Raw genomic sequence first — 15,751 nt, 5'->3', positions numbered from 1 at the left:
CCTTGTAATAATTGGAGAATTGAGAAATATGAGAATCTTAGAGTGAAAAGCAGTGCTTATTTATAGGTCTGTCATTTTTCATGCATTTTGGACTACCTGGTTGCCAATCCATTTGCATCAGATTTTTTAAAAAAGCTTTACTTACCTCAGTGGGACTTGGCATTCTTTGTTTTAGCAACTGGAGTTCTCTGTGATGCCTAGGACTTTTGATAGTTAAAAATGGCCCATCCCTCCTATTGTTCAAGAGCTTAGGCCATCCAGTTTTGAAAAATGGAATACCAGGACCAACATCCTTATCATTTATTTGGTTGGATGAAAGGGCAGACAACATGATTAAGTGGGTGGAGCATCTCCCCTTTGAGGAATGGTTACAGCATCTGGGGTTCTTTAACTTAGCAACAAAGCAGCATAAAAGGAGATAAAAGTGCATAACATTATGCAGTGTGGAGACAGTGACCACCTGGAACACTATACTAGGTGTTCCACTTTTTCCAAGGGGATGCTTTGATTGAGAATTCCTGCATGGCAGGGGCTGGAATGGATGGCTCTTGTGGTCTCTTCCAACTCTACAATTCTATGATTCTATGATTATAAGGCTGTCATCTGGTGGTAAGGGGGAAAAAAGCCAGTTGAACAGAGTGTCTTTACAAAAAAGATCTGCCAGTCACTCAAAAAGATCCAGGTATCTCTGCAATTATAGGGGCATGCAGGTTGTTGCAAACAAAGGATAAAAAGCTTGGATCTAATAATGAACAAAACTTCTCTTACACTTCCAGTTTCATGACTTACCTTGATTCATAATTATGTTTTTCAGACAAAATAGAAAAGGTTACTGAATAAGAAAATAAGAAAACTTTGGTTCCACTCCTATATGTCTTTTAGTTCTTGGATATACCAAAGCCAAAGCTACCATCCAGGAGCTCATCTCTTGGATACAGAATTGCAAAATCACTTAATTTTGGCCAGAGTTCAACCTGATTTTGGAGACAACGAAAAGGCACTTACAACTACAAATTACTTGGAAAATGTAATCATTCTTGAATTCAGTTCATATTAGCAACATTCAGTGTTCTACCATCTAAACACTTGGAAAGAAGATTCAAGGGTGTCCCATGTAAATAGCTGTTATGGACTTGCAAGATGAGGGAAGTGGAAACATGTGTGTGTGTGCTCGCATGTAGTGAAATCTGATTTACTTTTGGCACTCCAATTTTACTGAAGCTTCCTGATAGATCTGATGAATTTTATTTACTATATCTTTTGTCAGATTAGAATTCCCAGGCTACAGCCAAAATGGTTAGCTTCTGTACAGTTGTCACCAGATGCTGTAGTTTGCTGACAAAATAATATTTTGATATTTTATTACATTTTTTTAAAATCAGAGTTTGAATGTTTTTTTTATTATTGTGTTTTACTTTATACTGTATATTTGTGCAAATTTTTTGTTTTTACTTTACCTTTTTGTTTTGTTTTGTTTAGCTTTCTGTATTTTACATGTGGTGGTCTATGAGTGACATAAACTTCCAGTTTTCATGACTGAGTTCAGATAGGTTTGTTTGTTCATTACCAAGCCATGTTGCCCATGGATGTGCTAAAGAACAAAAATCTAGATTTCCATTGGATAAATCATTCTTCATTGCACCCTAAGTGAGGGTAACCCTCCTAGAATTTACTTACATAGAAGAGCCTTTGTACTTATAGGGGGCATGTGCTGCTTAGGGGCTTCTTTAATACTCTTAGGGGTTTGACTCCCACTCATTCATCCACTGTCATCAGAGATAATAAAACTCCAGCAATTAACTCTGCCCTGCCCTACATTGCCAGACCAGGCATAGTAGGAAGAGCTGCTTGAAAACACTCTCTACATATTCTTTGACTACAATTCCTGACAGCCTCAGCCAACACAGCCAGTTGTAAGGGGTGATGGGAATTTTACTCCAACCCTGGGAAAGCTACAGGTCCCCCACACTTGCTAAAGAAACAAGGTGATGCAGTATGGGGTCTAAATCTTATTTTTGGTTCCAATTAAAGGGAGGTCATTGACTCAACTGGATTTACTTCACCATTCACAAATTGGTTCAGTCTCTCTACTCTAACTGGGACTAACCAAGAGGAGCCGAACTTGTGGCTGTTAATAGCTCACATACAGCTCACAAGAGTGTGGGGGAAATTCACGAGTCTGCTCTGGGTTTTAGTTTAAACTCTAAAACAGCTGTTTAAGGTACTGAACCTATTCGGGGTGAGGGATCAGAACCTTGAATAATGCCTTGAAGGTTTAGAGTAAACTTCAGAATGAATTCACCACCAGATGCCACCACTGGGTCTAGGGTGTTGTGAAAGGGACAGTAGTGGCAACTCACTTCTCTCTATTAGAAGAGACAAGGAAGTGTTATCCAGGTGCAGGCCCTGCCCCCCTGAAGGTAGCCTGTTGCCCTCTGGTCCAGTAGACTATTATGCCTCAGTATAAAGGTTAGGTTTAACTACCATTATGTATGTCAGATGGAGTCTGTGTGTCATCTTATCCTTATCCACAGACACAAAAATGTCTTAGGCCAGCTCTGAATAAGGTAATCTGTTGAATATTTCTCTACCCCCCCCCCCCAAATAAAAGTAGAAGGGGTTCTAGCATAGGCTCTTTGTCTCATCATACCCCTATAAGACCAGTACAGAGCAGCCTGGAAAAGGCTGAGAGCATTACCGCAGTGTTCCAATATATAGACATCTCTCTTATTCATAAAGAATGGCCTTGTACTTTGCCCTTTTGTGCATGCACTGCCCCTTACTGAAAGAACAAAAGACATCTTACGTGCACCTTTGTTTTCAGCTTGAAACGATTCCATTTCCTAGTTCAAACCTGAGATGTGTTTTATCATCTCAGCAGAACAATCTGATTTTATTTGTCGGCAGTTCAAAGTCACTTACATGAAGGGATCATCCTCAGAGTTATACAGAATCATTCAGGCCACACACAGCATTCACTGAATTGCATTAGCTAACCTAGAAATGATCAAAACATATGTATTTAAAAGCTTACGGTAAAGTGGGAATCTCTGTGAAATATACTTCTGTTTGACTTTGATCACCAGTACCATTTTTAAATAAGCTGAAACAATCCTGCCAAATATATTTTATAATTATATACTACTTTTTCTTTTATACATTAGTATTAGTATTAGTATTTTATTGTATTTTGTTTAGTATTTATATTAGTATTTAATTGGCTTCAATAAACTCTAAGGTGAAGCTGTTCTCTAAGCTTTGGAGATGGGCAACTAAGGTGCTGTTTAGATCAGATGGGCCTGCTTATCACTAAGAGGCTGCAGATGGATTCCAATAAATTGAACTTCTAATGATATCTGAAAATCAGATATGGCAGCCAGAAGAGGACTGCAGATAAATATCATTGTATTGATATCTCACTGAAATGGGTGAGAACCAGTGAGGGACCCCACTGATCATTTAGGATAGTGATGACAATTTTGAGTCCAACATGCAGCTAATCTGCACTGTCAAAATAATGCAGTTTGACATCACCTTAATTGCCATGTCTTATTGGCATGGAATTCTGGGATTTGTTGTTTGTTGTGGCATCAGAGCCCTCTGACAGAACTAAAAATCTCAGCATTCCATAGCATGGAGCCATGGCAGTTAAAGCCATGTCAAACTGCATTATTTCTGCAGTGAAGATTAGGCCATTGATACCTGAATGGTTGCTAATGTTGGACCTCCATCCTTGCAGTCCCAGAATCAGGATTCAGTGTATTGAGAAAGCTCTTATGGCCCACATACCCTGGTGGTGTCCACAGACTAACACAGAACCTCGGAACTTTTGTGATTCCACTGGTGGGTGAATGGGTATTGTAGTGGTGATGGGGGCACTGCATGACGGAAATAGGCCTGAAGTTCCTTGATTGGTCTAGTGTGATAGGAACAGTTTTTTGAACCAGACAGATCTGTAAGGTTGATGTTCCCTGTGCACATGAAATATCATATTTCTACCAACAAGAGGTGATTCCCTGATGCTATATGTGCAGGGGCCTCACAATTCCCCTTCCTATTCTACAGTGCATAAATTTAGTTAGTAAATGTAAAATCAGTAAACTCAGCCAAATGTTGCTTTAGCAGTGTGATCACTAACACACTGTGGCAGATACTTCCTCAGACTAATGAATAAAACAATAGGTACTTGCAATACCAAAGATAATAATGCATAAAAGGGTATGTTCTTTCAGCCAGTCACCCGTTAAATGAGCATGAAGCTTTTTACAATATTATATCAGACAGGTAAGTCTAACAGATGCTGTAGTGGTGGGAGGTTATACTTCCACAGGGAGTTTATTTTAATTTACATTTTTAATAAAGGGATGCACAGTTGAAAGCTGTTGGGTTTTAGTTTCTCTACGCTGATTAGCTTTTCTCCCAAAATTGTGCACCAACATTTATTGTCAGAAGGAATGAAAAGAAATTGAGTCTACTATATTCTCATTATAATTCTGTTTAAAAACAGGAGCACTTCAAATAACTAGTCAACTGGCCACATTGAAGCTTACTAGATGTGGCAGGCTTGTATTCACTTACTTGTTCTGTTCTGGGGGAGTTATAATAAATAGATGAGATAGATAGATAGATAGATAGATAGATAGATAGATAGATAGATAGAAAATAATTCAGTGGTCCCTCAGTCATGAGAACAATTGAGTCCAAGAAAAGGTGGGAGGCAGTCCTACCATCAGTCAGAGTGAGTCAGAAACAACTAGATAGTACATGTTGGATGGCTGGAAATGACAGCAACATGTGAAGAGGTCATGGCAGCCATCTGATTTGTCCTTCATTCTTCTAAACTTAACCTGCTGCCAGCAATTGTGACAGAGAATGCTATCCTATCCCCAATGCAGAATCAAAACCTGACTGCAATTTCTGTATCTGGAATTGGTGGTAGTAGGGGAGGACAGCACAAATGGCTGGTTGCTTTCATGTTGGTGGGACAGTGAATCCCCTGTGAAGTAAACCTTATCCCCCAAAGAGCTCCTTTTAAGTGCAGCTTAAAAGCCAGAGGAGGTTTGCTATTCTACTGATATGGAAGCCAGCAGTCACCACTGGGTGATATCACATGTTGTCATTTGTTCTATGCAGCAAAGTTTTTTTAGTCAGCTTTATTGCATGTCCTTTACTTAGTAACACGGGATATGGATTGGCTATTGCTATAGCTAAGCTAAGTTGTGTGTGGCACTTTTTGCTGTTGCAGTCTAAAAAAACACCCTCACTTTTAACTGTTTTTGCAGGGGCTGGAAAGTGGAGAAAATTCTTGTCCACTCCGAGCATGGAAAAGACTTCTCAGCCTCACTCTTAATTACTTAGTGACAGGGGCCTCATTTAGCCTGACACATGGAAAGTCATTAGGGAAACATTGAAAGATGTGTAGACAATGGGTCATTCTAGTTGCCCCACTTTGCTGGAGAAAGGAATAGGGAGTATGCAGAGTTGGGTGCTGGTTCTCTCATTTTAAGTTGAAACACATTGTATCAGATTTTGTAAAAAAAATGCAATTACATTATAAGCTAATGAAATATTTTGCAGATTCAAGAAAGTCATATATGACTCTTTTGTTTTAAGAGTTGCCTCTCCAGGGCTTCATTTTTTAGATTTAACCAGCCTTTCCATCTGCTCTTCATCATCAGGATTATGTTTTTCTTGACTGTGAAGCTTAATTGGCACTCTGAAGACTTATTATCATTTAATATTTGTCCAGTTTTGTATGACTTTATATATCTCTAAATTATTTGCCAAGCAAAACCATTGTTATCTTCTCCCACCAGTACTAGAATGCTGAAGACAATTCCCACAAGATTTTGAGTGAATGCAGAATCCCACTGGACAGGCAATGAAGTCTTTTATTTTAATGGGAAAGAGACAGCTGATGTTACATATGGGTGATTATCATCTGTTGCTCAAGAGATTTCTTTCTCAGCCCTCCCCAGTATAAAATAAAATCAGGTAGTTGAAGCATGAGAGGTAGATATACAAATATTTTCCTCAGGAATAATGGACAATAATGTGTCAGGAAAATTAAGATCATATGGGAATGTGAAAGTGATGTGTGAACAAATGCAAATGATACCTATTGGAATGTGTTAGTGTTGGCTGTTGTAGCATGCATGTTTAACAGACTTATTATTTTATATATTTATATTTAACTTTCTTTCCCCAGTCCTGGGGTTCAAGCCAGTTTACAAAAATGATAAGCTATACAAATAAAATATCATATTGCTAAGAACATTCAGAAGTTAAAATATGATAAATCTAAATCTGAAAGGTCTGGAAACGAAGCCCTATGAAGAATGGCTTAGGGAGCTGGGTATATTTAGTTCAGAGAAATGAGACTGGGGTTTGATAAGATAGCCATCTTGAAATATCTGAAGAAGTGTCATACAGAAGATAGAGTGAGCTTCCCTTCACCCTTCTCCAGAGACCAGAACTCTTATAGAGGATAACCCAGAAGGTGTTTCTGGGGAAGTCCTGCTTGACATCTCACCATTGGTCTATGGGATCCCTCAGGGCTCAGTTCTATCCCTTGTTCTATTTGACATACACATGAAACCGCTGAGAGAGATCGTCCAGAATTTGGGGGTTTTGTGCTATTGTTATGCAGATGACATCCAACTCTATTATTTCTTTCAGCCACAAATCAAATAAGTGCCTAACATCAGTAATTGATTGGATGAAGGTGAACTAATTGAAACTTAATCCAGACAAGATGGAGGCGCTCTGATTAATTGAAAGGCAGATTAGGGCTGGATGGCATTACACTTCTCCTGAAGACACGGGTTTGCAGTTTGGGTATGGTGCTAGATTGAGTTCTGAGCTTGAAAGCTCAGTTTTCAGCAGTGGCCAGGAATGCATTTGCACACTTGAATCTTGTGCAGCGGCTGTGCCCATTCCTTGAGATATCAGACTTCGCTTTGGTGACACATGCCTTAGTTACATCGTGGTTGGATTACTGTAGCATGCTCTTCTTGGAGCTGCTTCTGAAGAGTTTTCATGAACTACAACTTGTCCAGAGAGCTGCAGACAGATTGCTAACTGGGGCTGACTACACAGAACATATCATTCACTTGCTGCAAGAGCTCCACTGACTGCTGATCCATTTCTGGGCACAGTTCAAAGTGCTGGTTTTGATCTATAAAGCCCTACATGGCTCAGGTCCAGATTATTTGAAGGATTGTATTCTCCCTTTCAAAACTGCCCGTGATTTGAGACTTGCTTCTTTCTGTCCCACCACCCCCACAGGTACAACAGTGGGAACATGAAAAATGGTCATCACAGTGCCTGCCCCCGGGCTCTGGAATGCACTGCCCAGAGAAGTTAGACTGGCATCCTCCCTATTTTCTTTTCACAGACAAGAGAAGACTTTTCAGTTTCAACAGGCATTTGATGAGCAAATATATAAGGCCCGTCTTACCTAAACAATGCACTGGATCCTGCTAATTGTTGTGTGCAATGATATATGTTTTAATTTGGTTTTAATCTTTTTGATTGTTTAATCTTGTTTTAACTTTTGTATCTTGAGAATTTTTAACAACGTTTTAAAACTTGTAAGCTGCTTTGACTCCCAAACTGGGGGGAAGCCAGGATAGAAAGAACAACAACAACAACAACAACAACAACAACAACAGTCCTTCCCCACCCCCTCCCCCCCAAAAATTCCCCAAAACCTGAAAGATTTTTTTTCTGCCAGTCAGTAAGATTCTTCTTTGATCTATATCTTTTCTCCTTTCCATCAGAGAAAACATAGAACCATTGTGAGAGAAAACAGAACCATTGTGGTTTAATGGTTAATGTCTGGTTCCAAGGCTGAGGAACCAGGCAAAAACTGAAGAATACCCCACAGGAATAAAACTGGAAACATGTCTCAAAGTGCCAAATCATTTTTAATCACCCATATAAAAAAGGACATAATTATATAACAAGACATACATAAAAATATCATAACCTATTTAATTTTTAATCTTTGTATTCTGTTTAAGGCCTTTACATACTGATATGAAATCTAACTGCAGCAACAGGAAAAGAGATTCCACCTAAATGTTAGAAAGAACTTCCTGACAATAAAGCTGTTTGACAGAGGAATATGCTGCCTCAGAGGGTGGTGGACTTTCCTCCTTTCTTTGGAGGTTTTTAGAGTCTGGGTGGCCATCTGTTGGGAGTGCTTTGATTGTGTCTTACTGCATGGCAGGCAGTTGGGCTGGATGGCCCTTGTGGTCTCTTGATTCTATAATTTCTGAAGCTGAGAATCTCATTCCATTTGCTCAACAGAAGAGAAACACATGAAGGAGGCTTCAGATTATTTATGTTAACAGATGGTCTGGGGAAAATTCATTGATGCAACTAGGCTAGAAAAAGTTCTGAGTGAATTTACAAAAGTTGAGGAGATCAAGCTCTTCATTTAGTCTTCCAGGAGCCAAATATCTTAGTTTCAAAGTCCACCCTGCTTCTTTTTTAAATAGAATCATCTCATCAGGATTATCGACTTTGTTCTATAGCCCAAAATCTGAGGTCTGTTGTAGAATGATGGTATTCCAAGAAATGATATACTAAGGGAGCACCTGCATTATTATTTTTTTTATTATATGAAAAGTGTTTTTAGAGGTCTTGCTGCCTTTCCAACATGCATCTTTAGAAACTTGCATTGTATAGTATAGATGACAAAACTGCTATTCCAAATGCTAAAGTAGGCTAAAGTGTGCCTCTGTTTGTCAATGCTGTCTGTGAACTCAGGGGCTGTATAGAACACCCCTTTTATCACCAGATTGGGGGCATGGCAACTGCTATTCAACATTTATATGAAGCCGCTGGGAGAAATCATTCGCAGACATGGGGCAGGGTGTTATCAGTAAGCTGATGACACCCAAATATATTTCTCCATGTCCTGATCAGCAGCTACGATGACAGATGGCATTTCTCCCCTCAATTGGTGTCAAGGCAGTAATGGCCTGGATGAGGAAAAACAAACTCAAGCTGAATCCAGACAAAATGGTGGTACTTACAGTAGGGGCCCCCAAACCAGGTATAGGGTTACAACCTCCAGTCCTAGATGGGGTCATGCTCTCCACAAAGAACTGTGTTCACAGTCTGGGGGTGCTCCTAGATCTGTTATCAGCTCCAGCTGATACACCAGCTGCGCCCTTTCCTGGAAGTAAAGGACCTAGAAATTGTTGGACATTCACTAGTAACCTCACGACTTGACTTCTGTAATGCGCTCTACGTGGGGCTACCCTTGTGCCTAGTCTGGAAACTTCAGCTAGTGCAAAATATGGCAGCCAGGGTGGTCGCCGGAAAAACTAGGAGTGACCAAATAACACCTGTTTTAAAATCTCCTCACTGGCTGCCTATTAGTTTCTAGGCACAGTACAAGGTGTTGGTTATAACCTTTAAAGCCCTACATGCACCTGTTGGATTTGTCAAACTAGACTCGAATGGGCTATTGAAGTTGCCCAAAACAAAAAGTCTGGGCGATTCCAATACCAATTCTGAGACCAGTTGTGTCAGCTCAGCTAGTGAGTCTATTAGACAATGGGGTGGACGGTATACTAACAGAATCCCCAGACTATCCTTTGTCTTCAGGCTTAGGTAAATACACTTGAAGTGGTCTGTTTTCTGGACAGTTATCCTCTCTTGGGGCTCCTTTGCCACTTCTGGTGGTGGTGGGTGGGCTCTCTGGGCTCTGACATTCAGTGCCTCTTCTGGGGCTCCTTTGCCACCTCTGGTTGTGGTAGGTGGGCTCTCTGGGCCTCCAACCGATGAGTGAGATGAAGCTTACCTATGCCAGCTTCTCAAGGCTGACTGATATCTTGAAAGAACTTGCTGCGGGAATTGTTCTGGGTCGCAAGACTTCACTGTTCCCAAGTCTTAATTGTTTGGAGGCTTTGTGACAATGCAACAACCCCTTTTCTCCTGTGTGCTGAAAGACGATCAGGAGAGATCTTGTGCCAAGGTGGGTTTGAGATGTCCTTGGAAGATAGCAAAAGGCTTTATCTGCAGTGGCAAATTTGTGGTTGAAGAGCTACAAAATTAAACAGGCTAAGCTATTTACTGTAATATTTGTGTACTTTAGTTAATCCAGTGAAGTTTTCTTGTGCCTTTATTCCACAGTGTGTGGGAGAAAGTTTTACAATGAAGGATGCAAGCTTTATATCTTTGGATGTAAACATATTATTTTTCCATCCAGATTGCTTATAAAACATATTACTCTCTTTTATCGAAGTCTACCACATTACTTCTCCCTTATGTGTGACTAGCACATGATTTTGATACAGTGCTGGAATTTCATTTCATTTATTTTATTTTATTTAACAGCAGATAGTCTTCTCAAAGATATATTTCATATAGTTTTAATATGTACTATATGTAATATAAGGATAGAATAGTAATGTGATCAATTAATTGCAACCACCTTGGAATATGTTTAAGTATTGGTTGAAACTTTTTATACAAAAGATAAAAGAGACAGCAGTGAAAAGTGACTTCAGTTGATTCTGTCTCTATTTTTTATTTTATTTATTTTTTGCTTCATAAAAGGGAATGCCTCTTGTACCTACCATAATCAACCTGTATCCTTGACATTTGATTTGTATTTATTAGGAAGTTCTGGTAGCCAGAGGATTTACAATGGATAAATGGTCACGATGTCACCAAAAAATCTTAGCTTACATTCAAGTTACAGCCTTCAGGCTACTTGGGTTAGAATGAAGTGATTGATTGGGGAAATGAACTATGTAATCATTGCTTATACAGCTCTGAAGCATTTTGTTCTGGAATTCCTGTAGGTTTGTGGGGAGCCAAAAAGTTAAAGCTTAAAATGAGCTCAGGCTTGCTTGAGAGGTTAAAAAAAATAAAAAGGGCTGTTTGGGCTGTGTTCGGAGCAAGAAGAAGAACAATGCAATAGTAGGGCTGCTGTATGGGAAAGATGATAAAAGGCTAATTGGGACAGAGAAAAGGCATAACTGCTCAATACCTTTGCCCCAGTCTTCTCCCAGAAGAAAAACAGTGTTCAGCCTGATGGAAACCAGGCAAATGATGCAGCAAAGGGACTGCAGCCTGGCGTAGGTAATGGGGTAGTAAGGGAATCCACTCTGGGTGAATTCAGGTCTTCAGAGTCAGATAAACTGTATCCAAGAATACTTTAAAAACTTTCAGATGTAATTTCAGAACCACTAGTGATAGTCTTTGAGAATTTGTATAGAGAATATAAGAATTCGTATATTCTCAATTCTATATGAATTTGAGAATTTGTATAGAACAATAGAGGTCCTGGCAGACTAAATGACAAGTTGCCCCTTCTTCAAAAGAAACGGATGGGGGTGGGACGACCCAAACAACTATTGCCCAGTCAGCTAGGAAAGATTTTAGAGCACCTCATTAAACAGAGAATCTGTAAGCACTTGGAAAAGAATGCTGCAATTAATAAAAATCAGTATGGTTCTCAGAAACATCTTATGCCAGACCAATCTCCTCCTTTTTTCTGGAAGTAGTATATCTTGATTTCAGTAAGGCCTTTGACAAGATCTGCCATACTATTCTTATAGACAAGTTGGTAAAATGTAGGTTAGATAGTGATATTAGGCAGATTTGTAGCTCGCTGAGCGACCAAGCCCAAAGAGTACTCTCAATGGTTACTCTTCCTCCTGAAGAGAAGTGACTAATGGGATACCACAAGGCTCAGTTCTGGGCTCATGGTTGTCCAACATGTATATTAATGATGTGAACAATAGAATAGGGGGCATACTTATTAAATCTTTGGATGATACCAAATTTTTTTTTTTTGGGGGGGGGCAACTAACACACTAGAGGGCAGGATAAGAATTCAAAATGATTGCAGAGGATTGGAGAGCTGGGGTGACAGAATGAATTTCAGAATGAAGAACAGAATAACAGGAAGAATTTCAACAAGGAAAAATTTAAGGATCAGCTAGGTGATGCCTAGCTTGACAACCAGCTCTTAGTAGAGCACAAGTGTAACATGAGTCAATAATGTGAAGAACCTGACAAAAAGGAGAAAGCAGCATTGGGCTGCATCAAAGGAGTTTAATGTCCAGATCAAGGGACGACAAGGGGAGTACTGTGTCCAGTTCTGGGTGTGAAATTCAAAAAGGATATTGACTACCTGGAAAGTGTTCAGAGGCAGGTGAGCAAAATGGTTATGGGTCTAAGAATGAAGTCCTATAAGAAATGGCTTAGGGAACTGGGAATATGTAGCTTGGAGAAGAAAAAACTTTTTAAGCCATTTTTAAACGTTTGAAGGGCTGCCTTGTTGAAGATGGAACAAGGTGATTTTCATCTGCTTTGAAGTCTAGAACACAAACCAATAGATTCAAGTGGCAGGAAAGGAGATGTCACCTAAATACCAGGAAGAACTTTCTGACAGTAAGAGCTATTTCAGTGAAACAAACTGCTTTGGAGGGAGATGGATTCTCCATTTTTGGAAGTCTTTTAACAGAGGTTTAATGACTATCTCTCACGAGTACTTTGACACTGTGTTCTGCATGGTAGGAAGTGAACTAGATGGCACCTGTGGTCTCTTCCACTTTCAATAATACCCTTCTACAAATTTCTGAAACTAGTGACTGGTCATCAGTAAAGTGAAATATATGGCAGTAAGCACAAGAGGAAAATGGTCAGAGGAACCTGGGAAAATGCAACTTCCTTCATGTTAAAGAGGTTGGTTTGAGCTGCTCTCTCTACCACTCTTTTAGGCTTCTATACTTGGCCTATCAATTATTATGCTAAGTGGGCATTGCATTTCCTGCAGTGATTAACAAGTTTGGAGAAATCTCTTTCTTTCTTTCTTTCTTTCTTTCTTTCTTTCTTTCTTTTGTACAATATCTTTCATTTCCATTTGATTTCTGTTAGAGGCACTAAACAAAAGTGACAGTTAATCTATCCATGAGGTCTTCTTGAACATTTATGTCTGTCTTCACAGAAGCTCAGATCACCCCAAAATTTAGGAGATCCAGAGAAGAATGGAAGATTTGGAAGTGGGAAGACAATGAAAAATGAAAAACATTGGCCATGTCTGCATGGGCCAACTAACACATCCTCCCACCATCCTCCTGGTAATCAGTCTGGATGATGCAAGACCCGATCCCTGGTTCTGGTATGAACTGTCTGAATAACAGTCAGCTAGTTCAGCACCAAACTTGCCATAAAAAGGGTAAAGGTTGTCAAGTTGTGTCTGACTGTAGGAGGTGTTGCTCATCTCTGTTACTAAGCCAATGAGCCAGTATTGTCAAAGATGACTCTGTGATCATGTGGCTGGCATGACTGCACAGAATGCTGTTACCTTCCCACTGAAGTGGTACCTATTTATCTGCTTGTACTTTTACATGCTTTTGAACTGCTAGGTTGGCAGAAACTGGGACTAGTGATAGGAGCTCACTCTGTCACACGGCACTTGGGCCTTGACCTGCTGACCTGCCAATCTTGCAATTATTAAAGTCAGCATCTTAGCTACTGAACCATCTATCCTCCTTAAAATGGTTTTTAAAAAGTTACCTTTTGATCCAATTCTTCTGAAGCCCTCTGGAGTAATGATGGAGAACTGTTAACAATGTGTCTCACTGTGCCACTTGCTGCAACCACAAATCATACCATATAAGCCATGTCATCAAAGGTAAGCGCTTCATTTTTGGTCACAGAAAGAGCAACATATGGGGGTGGGAGTGATGGGTGGCACAGCAGGATGTGCAATGCAAGTAGACATTTGGCACACTGCTCCAGATAATGAGGGGATGTCAGGGCAACTTTGGGGCCAGAATACTCCAGGTTGATCCTGGAGTATTCTGACCCATGCAGATACCACCAGAATCAAGATGGCAAAGGAAGTGTGAAATCTTGTGAAGGGAGAAGGCTTGATTTGTTATTACTTGTTATTACATGTTGCAAACCTGTTCTTTATGGCACCTGGTTTACTGAGGGAAGTGAATCAGTATTAAACATTTATAACAGCAGTGGTGGCATTGCACTGCATGTTTGTGTATCTTTGCACATTTTCACACACATTATATGCAATCATATATCATATGGAGATGTGAAAGCCAGATAATCATTCAACCCTAGCTCAGGCTAGACTGGCATCTTCAATTTTCATTGTTTTCATAGAGAAAAGCAGACATAAATTAAACAAAAATATGAAATGGTGCCAATTCCAATCTCTCAAGGTGCTCAAGAATTGAGATCAGTCATTCTCTTTGATTAGCAGGAACTTAGTATTCTTCCATGTAGGGAAAACCTGTTTTCTCCTTTCTTGCTGATTTGGTATAATATGAATGATTCATTCATGTTTGAAGTTATTGTGTGATTAAACCGTGACCATTCCATTCTAGTCATATTGTTGTGTTATGTAGCTGATGGAGTAATAGGACATTCTAATATATATGTGCAGTAAGGTTCACTGCCTTTTAAAAAAAATCCTCAGTATATTAAAAAAGACAGTGGCCGTGCAGAAAACCAAAACACATAATATATTCTGATTTAATTGCATCGATTGACATATATGGAATTAAATGTTTCAAAACTATTCATTGCTTGGGCCAAAAGGAGTACATTTTGAAACTTAAATTCTGATATGTTTAATTTAAACTTTAAAGCTTTGAAGTGGATGTGTATCTGAATGAAATTAGAACTACCACACAAGGGGAATAATAATGTTCCATACAGATCTATATATGAAAAATTCTACATGTTAATAGCTTGCTTGATTTCCAGCATATACCAAAAGGAAGACAGCTCTGTGTGTGTGTGCGTCTTTAACACTGTCAGGAAAGGAAAATGATGGGGTATCAGCTTTTCCTGGGCAAATCCTCTTCTATATTAGCATGTAAAGTAGGTGGCATGCTCTAGAAGATGCACTGATTTCTAGGTTCCTTTCATATGGCACAGTTACAGTATTTAGTGCCATTTTTGCCATAGCTTTATCTTATGGAATCTTGAGATTTGTAGTTTGGTGAGGCACCAGAGTTCTCTAGAATAGGATCCTAAGCACCTTGAAAAACTACAGATCCCAGTCTGAGTGATATCAAAGTGCTATAAATATGTAGAGTGAAATAAAATATAGTTTAACAGCAAACGCCTAAACCCATCTTTGAGATGTTTTATGTTAATGTTTAAAGCCTACTTGACTTCATTTTCATTGGGTTTGCCATGTGGACTATGTGAATAGTGACCTAAACCTTGGAACATATTAGCCAATGGGCCTTAAATGGATATTTCCTTTCTAGAAGAGTACTAATACAAGATTTTAGTAAACAGAAGCATGCCATGTCATATTTTTTCACATTTTACAGATGAAAATGGTGAAAATGAAGAACATACAAGCTAGGAGAGGCTGCAGATTATTGCTTTTGCCTTGGCCTACTGGGAAAGGGATGGAGAATGTGCCTCCTCTCCTCGCACCTCTGCTGAGTTAATTGAACACAAACTACTTTTCACTTTAAATTCAATTTGCTGTAATTTGATTTAAGCTGAGGATGAAGGGGAAAAATGGAAACGGAAGAGAAGAACTGGAGCTTTTTCAAAGCAGCGGAAAAAGTGGGATGACATAGGATTAAGGGGTGGTGATAGATGGCCTGACTTGCTTATATTATACAACTATGACAGGCTAGCACAGAGATCCAAAAAACAAACAAACCACCCCGCAAATTAGATGATAATGTCATCCAGTAGCACAACCCATGACAGGAAGTTGATGATGCCAGGA

At 39.4% G+C, this 15,751-nt stretch overlaps 1 long non-coding RNA gene across 1 annotated transcript in view; it reads left to right on the top strand.

The window, feature by feature from the left end:
- The window catches only part of LOC149314496 (uncharacterized), a 198,510-nt gene that overhangs the window by 96,215 nt on the left and 86,544 nt on the right, over nt 1–15,751 (top strand). The window lies entirely within an intron of this gene.

Source organism: Sceloporus occidentalis, unplaced genomic scaffold, assembly GCF_023333645.1.
Source record: "Sceloporus occidentalis isolate IW3139 unplaced genomic scaffold, rSceOcc1.0.p SCAF_4, whole genome shotgun sequence".
Taxonomy (NCBI): Eukaryota; Metazoa; Chordata; class Lepidosauria; order Squamata; family Phrynosomatidae; genus Sceloporus; species Sceloporus occidentalis.
This window is presented reverse-complemented; position numbering and strand designations above follow the sequence as displayed.